The sequence below is a fragment of the Desmodus rotundus genome, chromosome 7 (assembly GCF_022682495.2).
Source record: "Desmodus rotundus isolate HL8 chromosome 7, HLdesRot8A.1, whole genome shotgun sequence".
Classification (NCBI taxonomy): Eukaryota; Metazoa; Chordata; class Mammalia; order Chiroptera; family Phyllostomidae; genus Desmodus; species Desmodus rotundus.
In genome coordinates this window covers 54,964,783-54,972,126 of record NC_071393.1, presented here as the reverse complement: position 1 = coordinate 54,972,126, position 7,344 = coordinate 54,964,783, and the positions used below count along the sequence as shown (strand labels likewise).

At 41.6% G+C, this 7,344-nt stretch overlaps 1 protein-coding gene across 2 annotated transcripts in view; it reads left to right on the top strand.

The window, feature by feature from the left end:
- The first annotated feature begins 735 nt into the window (after window positions 1-735).
- The window catches only part of AKAP6 (A-kinase anchoring protein 6), a 476,021-nt gene continuing 469,412 nt past the window's right edge, over window positions 736-7,344 (top strand). Inside the window, exon 1 of one of the 2 annotated variants that reach the window (XM_053928192.2) lies at window positions 736-847. The gene's annotated coding sequence lies outside the window, so the exon portion shown is untranslated. The remainder of the gene's footprint in view (window positions 848-7,344) is intronic. The other variant, XM_045188183.3, reaches the window with a different exon arrangement.

Sequence of the window (7,344 nt, the reverse complement as noted above, 5' to 3'; positions counted from 1 at the left end):
GAAAAGACTCTCGCATTTGGCTGTAAGTGGGAAGGGTTCTGCAGGCCAAGGAAAAGTGCCCTAGAAGTTAAGGTTTGTGTGGTATGCCCTACCCCCAGCTTCTATACCTCCTTCCACATGCGTGTTTGATGCTCGAGTGAGTGCTGGGGCTCCTCTGAATGAGAGGGTCTGCGGGTTGGTGTCCATGAGGGAAGTTGGTCAGGGCAGCCTTCATTGGTAGGAGTTTGCCCATGTTTTGAGAATTAAAGCCTATTTGCTTTACAATTAGAGTCACTTTCTGAGCTGTTTATATACCAGTTTTAAATTCTTTTTTTGCTCCCCACTTTCTTCTTTTGGTCTTTGGCAAATGAGCAAAAATTATTTTTGATAACTTCTAAGAAGGTATTGTAATGCTGTCCAGGGAAGAAAAGTGATCAAATTGCCTAACAGAGAAACACTGTCCATTGGAGTCTATATTTTCTCAGTACCAAATCTATGTACCCCTCCCCTACTAAATGTGTAACAACAAAGTAGGAGGTAATTTTTATTTTTTCTGAAGTGCCTTCAGGGAAATCCCTTTTAAATCTATGGATGTTAGTCCAATGAGGGATCCTCTTCCTTTGGTCTAAATTTTGCATATCGTCTGTTTCTTACAGGGCTTCCGTATTGTCTCAGGCTCCACTGGAAATGCAGCAAGGATTCCTGGCACATCCCAGTTGCCATAGCAACAGCAGTCTTTCCCATAATGAGCTGCATCATCTGAACTGATGTCACAGCATCATGCAGCAGGTCAAACAAGGCATCTCCTAGTATTGCATCCTACAGATGTGCTGTAAACATCAAAAGAAGACAGTGGGAGCAGGAGATGGTGAGTGTTAAATGTCTGGGCATGAATTGCATGGTTGTTTTGTTGGTTAGTCTGTGTCTGCTAAGGCGGAGATGGGGGTTGTTGTCTGCTTAAAATGGACTAGGGAAAGAAGGGCTGCTTTACCTAAATCTGTTTTTCAGGCTGCTGGGTTAAGACAAAGGCCTATAAGAATCATAAAGAAATCAAAATGTATGAAATTATTCTTGCTCCATCTGTGCCTATTTTTAGTGTTCTCATGGAATTTTTCATCAACATAAGATAATTTCCTATTGTAAACCCCCAAATAGGCTCTAAAATGAGTTGTTTACAGTTTTTCAACATTGTAAAGATATACATATGTATTTTTAATGGGGCAGAGCTAATTGATCCCCTATTTGCTCTTGTGATTTATGAAATATTTAGTGATTTGCAGCATGAAATTCAGTATTTACTTCGGTTGGGTTTTAGTTTCTCCATGGCAAGGAATGACTGCTGAATAAGCATTTGACATAACCCTGATGTGAAAGGGGATCTCTTGCAAGACAGAATTTATTAAAAACCTGAGGACCCAACAAACCAAATAAAATTACTTGAGCCTTTTGATTTATATGATAGTCCTTCAAGCCATGTCCTTCATAGTTAGTTGAAGGACTGCCACGATGTTTTTCCATCTCTTGCTAGTCTGTAAAATAGCCGGAGTTGTTTGCAGGCTGACTTGTAACGAGGTTCCTCTCTGCGGCAGTTGCTGGGAAGGGTAGCCCTGATGAGAGCCTCGGGAAGTGGCGGTGGTGCTGCTATGTTTGTTTAACTTTAGCCAGAATCTGGTAAGATGCATACATAGCAGGGTCCTCAGTGAGTGTGCTGAATACAGCTGAACTCAATTCAGAAACTCCTGGTAAACATGTACCATCTTCATTTCAACTCCCATCTCTGTCTTTGGGCATTTTCTTTGTATTTTGTATCCTAAAAAATATGTGGTCTGACAATGTCAGATAAGGAGCAGTGTGTTGTCTTTTGTTTTGGGAAATGAAATGGGTTTCCCTGGTGCAGCTGATTGCTACAAAGGGAGGGAAGGGAAGAGGCACATGTCAGTTCAGTTGATCAATATGTCCACTTGGAATCAGGGAGTGGTCTTTTGCCTCAGTGCTGCTGAGTTGATAGTTTTTGTTTGAGAAGTCTTATAGGAAAGAATAGCAACCCTGAGTCTTCTTCTTTTAAGCTGTTTGTTGGGCCAGAAAGGGATGCATCATAGGAAGCAGGAAGGGCAATCCTCTAGCCAGCTTGGAGTGATTTTTTTTTTTTGCACAGAGTCAGGCATATTGGTCCCATTAGGCACTAGCTGGAATGAAAGACCTCAGATTTTAATTAGTTTTTTTATACACATCACACACATGCTACTCTTGGTCCTTTAAGCTTATGTGGCTGACATGCAGCTGTATGGGATGGGAGAGGTCAGCTCAGCCTGGCTTTATTGCAAGCACTTAGGAGCATGAACCGTTCATTGCCTGCTTTTTTTGTCATCTAATGTGAACAGAAAGCTCTGCTGGGAGTGCTGGGTGTGAACGCAGCTAAGTCAGAAGCTCTAAGGTGACAGGGAGGAGTCCTAGATGGTGATGGGGGAAGGGCCAGTGTGTCTAGTGGCTGGATTACGAGTCTAGAGAAAATCACTCAGTGCCCATTAGAATTCTTTTAAAGTATTACTTCCAAGGAAATGAAGAAAGACTTGTTTGGTAACATGAATTACTAGGAGTAAAAATAACCAAAGGCAGCATTTTAATGAGTTTTTTATTTGCTTAATTTTTATTTCTTTTGTCTAACAGTACTCTTAGTTGCTTCATCATGGGTGACTTGTACAATTACTGGAAGTCTTCAGAGCCAGATTCCTTAAGGGCGGTGTTGGAGAAAAGTGCAGTCATGCTTTGAGAGTGGAAGCGGTGCTGGTGGGTGTGGGCTGCCGCAGTTGTCTGGTGGAATATGCTTCTAGTTCAGAAGAGCCTGTAATCTCCCCCTGCCACTGCAAATGTTGAAAATGCAGTTACAGTTCCTCAACTTTGTGCTTTTATGGTTTTTTTTTTTTTTTTTGGATCCAGGAGAACAAAGCCCTAGCAATGGGAGCTGTCATCCTGGTGTTCGGTTTCTTCGCACAGGGCCACAGCCCGTGCTGCTCTTTGATTAGCTGCCTGCCTTAATTACTGGCGAAGTCTATTTCAGTTGCCTTAGTTTTATGTTTAATATATCCCCAAGGGGCAGATGGGGCAAGTGAGTATGGGGGAAGGGAGTGATTGCTGCATGGCTACATTTAGTGGTGTTTCACTGAAACTTCCTAGAATCTAGAGAATTTTTTTCACAGTGACAAGTGAAAGATCATCGTGAGCGTCCTCACTGTGTGGTCCAGCTTAGACTATGGAAGCCTCACAAGAAGCTAACAAGAAGTACCATGCTTTTATGGCTTTCTTTATCGAATTGCAAAGTTACAAAGAAGTTACTTTGTCCATGGTGGAGGTGATAAACATAGTGATCATAAAGACCTCAGCCATCTTTTATTCAGCTGTTATATATCAGGCACTGGACTCAGCATTGTATATGCATATATATTATTTAGTTCTTATAATGATGTTATGAGGTAGAGAGTTAATAGTCTTTGTAGGATTAGGTATTAATATTCACATCTTGCAGAAACTTAGTCTTAGGCAGGTTAACAAATTTGACCAAGGGCCAAGGTTGCATAGTTAAGAAGTGATTGGTCCATAATTTCAAACCACTGTGATTTGACTATGGCACCCTCGTGCTTACCCAGTCATCTAAGTTTCATAACATCTCAACTGTGCATACTATACAGATCAGTCATCTTCTTCACACTCACCCACCCCTTCTCGTTCTAACTGGAAAAGCAGATTTCACGTGCAGAATGAAATCCCATTTACAACACTGAGATCAGTTTTACTGCAGGAATGAGCATGATTCATGGTCAGATCCTACTCTGATGCAGAATTAATGCTCAGACTTTGTGCCACTACCCTTGTTTGACATATTCTTCTAGTAGGATTAGCATATGGGAAATGCTACATAAATGAGCGTGGGCACGGTAGAGTTGCACTGAAAGCAGGTCTTACCTGAGTCAGTAATGACTCAAATTTGTTTTACCTGTCTTATTGGCTTCATATGTCATGCCCTGCTAACTTTAAGATATTTGCACTCGTTGCCAACACTAGGCAAGGATAGAGGAGAAACCTCTCACGGTGAGGAAGGTGTACTCTGAATCCACCTCTTGGCCAAGAAGATAAAAGAGTTATTTCGCTGAGTGTATCAGTGGCTGAATCCAGATGCTCCCTATCTCTGACAAAGTACAAGAATGGCAGTCTTGTGCAACATCCTGGAAGCCTTGTGTTTAAGGAGAGCTGATACAGTCATCTCCGCATCATTTGCCCATCCCCAGCTACCCACGCCCAGCGTCATTACTGGGCTCCAAGGGCTGTTCTTTGTTTGACTGTGGGCTAATGCACACACTGATGGTCCATTGATATTGATTCTGGTATGGTGAATACTTAGACATATTATTCCACAGAGCTCATTAGCCTTTTCTAGGTTCTGGAAGGAAGTTAACCCTTGTCCTAGCCTGCTCCAAGGAGGCTCAAGTTCATGTCTGCATGAGGTACAGGAATGAGAGGCTGATCAGAAAGCAACCCAGTTACCAGGTGCGGTGACTAAGGGAATTAGCTTCCAATTAAGGAATAAAAAAGCCAGTGGAATTTAGGGAAGTTGGTTGACCTGCTACATGTCTCATTTTCTTCTCTTTCCAGTCCTGGAATTAGTGAATGATAATTTGTTTTGATCCTATGGATTCAACTCAACAAGTGTTTATTGAGTATTTACTATGTTCCACACAGTGTCAGTGAATGCAGCAGTGAATAGGACCGTAGCAAATCTTTCTCCCTCTGCATTCTACAGCAGGAGGCAAAAATGAGCAGGTATATTTGTAGTGGAATAATTTATTCCCTCTGATATTGTAATACTGTTTTTATTTCTATTTACTTCTATTCCATGTGCTAATAGATAAACTCATTATCTCTGCACATATGGATAGGTGCAAATGCATATATGGTCCACATATACTGGTAAAATAACTGCATTGAGTGAGAACTTTTTTTTTCTGCTTCTGTTTGGATTAGAATCTTGCTGGGTGTGCACAAAGCTAAATGGCATTAGCATTTTTTTGTTATATGCTATTCTGAAAACTATAACTATAATCAACCAAGAAGTACACATCTATTTCAGCTGAACTGACCTATGGAAATATGAAATATATGTGGCTGATTAAAGAGAGATTTTTAATTTTTATAAAAAAATTTCTCAGCTTTAAAAACTCTGTCCAGAGAGCCCTCTAAATCAAAAGTTCTGGCCAGCATGCCAGCGGAGGTATGTGTCACATGGGGTAAGTGCACCAGTTACCTCCAGCCATTCACCCTCGTGTGCTTTACAAACAGCACTTTAAATGGGAAGCCTTTCTCTAAATTATCATATTAACTAATGTATTCAAAACTATGATTATATTTTCATAAATTTTCATGAAATTTTTCACGTGCACATTCACTCACGTGTCAGGTATGTCTGACTTGGGACAATCACTTGCAGGTTGACCATTCCTCTTTGATGGCAATTGCACAACCCCACTCTGTACATGGGCTATGAGCGGGAAGGCTTTTCAGGGGAATATCACCTTTTTTAAAAGTATATTTTATTGATTATTGTATTACAGTTGTCCCATTTTTTTCTCGCCTTTGTTCCCCACTGCCCTGCAGCCCCTCTCCCACTAGCATTCCTCCCCCACCCCCCTTAGTTCATGTCCATGGCTTGTACATATAAATTCTTTGGTTTCTCCATTTCCTATACTATTCTTAACCTCCCCCTGTCTATTTTCTACCTACCATTTATGTTTCTTATTCCCTGTACTTTCTCCCCCATTCTCTCCCCTCCCTTTCCCCCTCCCCACTGATAGCCCTCCATGTGATCTCCATTTCTGTGACTCTGTTCCTGTTCTAGTTGTTTGCTTAGTTTGTTTTTGTTTTTGTATTTTTTAGGTTCAATTATTGATAGTTGTGAGTGTGTTGTCATTTTATTGTTCATAGTTTTGATCTTCTTTTTCTTAGATAAGTCCCTTTAACACTTCATATACTAAGGGCACAGTGATGATGAACTCCTTTAACTTGACCTTATCTGGGAAACACTTTATCTTCCCTTCCATTTTAAATGAAAGCTTTGCTGGATAGAGCAATCTTGGATGTAGGTCCTTGCCTTTCATGACTTGGAATACTTCTTGCCAGCCCCTTCTTGCCTGTAAGGTCTCTTTGGAGAAATCAGTCTTATGGGAACTCCTTTGTGGGTAACTCTCTCCCTTTCTCTTGCTGCTGTTAAGATTCTCTCCTTATCTTTCATCTTGGGTAATATAACTGTGATGTGCCTTGGTGTGTGCTTCCTTGCGTCCAACTTCTTTGGGACTCTCTGAGCTTCCTGGACTTCCTGGAAGTCTATTTCATTGGCCAGACTAGGGAAGTTCTCCTTCATTATTTATTCAAATAAGTTTCCAATTTCTTGCTCTTCCTCTTCTCCTTCTGGCAACCCTATGTTTTGGATATTGGAATGTTTAAAGTTGTTAGGACCCTTAGGAGGTTCCTAAGCCTCTCCTTGCTTTTTTGAATTCTTGTTTCTTCATTCTGTTCTGGTTGAATGTTTATGTCTTGCTTCTGCTCCAAATTGTTGATTTGAGTCCTGGTTTCCTTCCCTTCACTGTTGGTTTCCTATATATTTTTCTTTATTTCACTTTGCATAGCCCTCACTTCTTCCTCTATTTTGGTGCCATACACAACCATTTCTGTGAGCCTCCTGATTGCCAGTGTTTTGAACTGTGCATCTGATAGCACTTGGCTACCTCTTCATCGCTTAGTTATATTTTTGGAGTTTTGATCTGTTTTTTCATTTGGGCCATATTTCTTTTACTTGGTACACCCATTACTTTGTAAGGGGTGGAACCTTTCACATTCACCAGGGCAGGGCATGTAGGGAAGGGGTCAGAGAGGGAACAATGCTGCTTGCTCCGCTTTCCACTGGCTTTAAGACACTTTCCCCATTACCCAATAGCAAATTGGGCCCTTCTGGTGCTGATTCCAGGGTGGGTGGGTTTGTGTATGTTTTAGGACCCTGTTTGTTCTCTCCAATGAACTCTCCTGTGAGGCTGCCACAATCCACACAGGTTTTTACAGTGAGTGGTTTTGAGGCTTTAATTTCCCATGCTGGAACCCTGGGTTGTGCAGTCTGTCTTGTTCCGCAGTTGTTCCTCCCAGTTTATCTGCATGCAAATGTGGGACCGACTGGTCCACCAGCCGCTGCCTCCTTGCCTGCCCCCGTCCTCCAGCCACTGCCTTGCTGCATGTCTTCTCCATCCAGGCTGCCCGTCTCTGCCCTTCCTACCAGTCTGAATGAATGTTTCTTCTTTAACTCTTTGGTTGTTGGACTTCCAAACA